The 1,451-nt window shown below is 44.2% G+C and overlaps 1 non-coding gene across 1 annotated transcript; it reads left to right on the top strand.

The window, feature by feature from the left end:
* Positions 1 to 423: 423 nt before the first annotated feature.
* Positions 424 to 497, top strand: trnan-guu (transfer RNA asparagine (anticodon GUU)). The gene has a single exon. It is a non-coding gene; the product is annotated as a tRNA-Asn (tRNA).
* The last annotated feature ends 954 nt before the right edge of the window (positions 498 to 1,451 follow it).

Raw genomic sequence — 1,451 nt, 5'->3', positions numbered from 1 at the left:
TTTGGGGTTGATGTGCGTTGCTTTCAATCTTTGAAATTTCACCAAGCAAAGAAACGGTGAATCCAACTGTCCCTGTAAGCATTTAGTTCCCGTTTAATCACAGGAATATCCGCAGTCAGGAGCTGAAAAGGAATTCAAACCTAATACCGGCTTCGGGACAATCAGAATACTTTGTCACAGACAAGGCACCGGAAGGCTGGAAGGTAGATCACACCGGTTGTGGGAGAGCTGGTTGGCGGTGACATGGAAGTGTCTGCAGTGTGCGGGACAAGACTGCTTCCACACATCCACAATGAATGTCCCTCCATTTATTTGGGAAAAGTACAACTGAGAGTGGACAAGTTCCATCCCGGTCGGAGCAATCTGAAGCTTTAATTGACTGACGCCCTGGTTTTGGATGTCTTGCACCTTATACTTCCATCAGTCTCTGTGGCGCAATGGGTTAGCGCGTTCGGCTGTTAACCGAAAGGTTGGTGGTTCGAGCCCACCCAGGGACGAAGTGTTTAACTGTTTTTCCCCGAGTATTTGGTGCCGCACAGTCCCAGGTTGTCATTGTGCGTTTTGGCTGCACGAATCTATTCCGCAAATGTTGCCAGCTGTGCTGTTATCCAATTAGTTCCCACTCCAATATTTTATGAGCATTCAGTTCAAGTAAAACGATAACAATTTTTTACATGGATCATGTTCCATCCAGCCCATTAGAAATAAATTATGTTACTGGGTTTAAAGAAACTGGTGGAAATTGATTCTATTGGTACATATACAGAACTGGAACTTCGGTCTCAAGTGCTCCTCCTATCAAGTATAGACACACACACAATCAATGGTTTTACAACTGAGTCATAAACACTTACAATTTTAAACCATTCTCATACAGCGTGTAAATGAGATAGGGATAAAACTTCATCACATGTAAAGAGAAAATGAATGATTGAGGATACCACTGTTCCTCAGTAATTATATTATTATTCATTTCATTCTGAAGAAGGTTATCGGCTAATTAACGGTGATTAAAAGAATTCTTACTTTTGCACGTTGGCTGCATGTCGTCAATTTTATAAGGTTTTGAATTTAAAAATGGGTTACAATGCTGGTTGAATACATGACCCCAAAGTCTTTTTGGGATCACAGGTTGAGTCTCTCTGGTGGTTTACGCTCTCTTGTAGAGCGCCTGAGTTGGGGCTCCGGTTGTTGGGCGCTGGCCTGTGTGTCTGCTGTTTGCGGTGCCTCAGGCCTATCCGGACTGCCCACAGTGACTGGGCTCTCCTCCCTTTGGTTCCGGTGTTCGGTCACCTGTGCTAGAGTGAACTCTCTATCATGTTCTTCCTCTGCTTCTTCTATGGGGTTGCTGAACCTCCTTTTTGTTTGATCCACGTGTTTGCGGCAGATTTGTCCATTGGTTAGTTTAACTACCAGAATCCTATTGCCCTCTTTGGCAATCACAGTGCCTG

This window comes from Pristiophorus japonicus, unplaced genomic scaffold (assembly GCF_044704955.1).
Source record: "Pristiophorus japonicus isolate sPriJap1 unplaced genomic scaffold, sPriJap1.hap1 HAP1_SCAFFOLD_472, whole genome shotgun sequence".
NCBI lineage: Eukaryota > Metazoa > Chordata > Chondrichthyes > Pristiophoridae > Pristiophorus > Pristiophorus japonicus.
The sequence above is the reverse complement of the archived record's forward strand: the minus strand, read 5'-3'. Positions and strand labels throughout refer to the sequence as shown.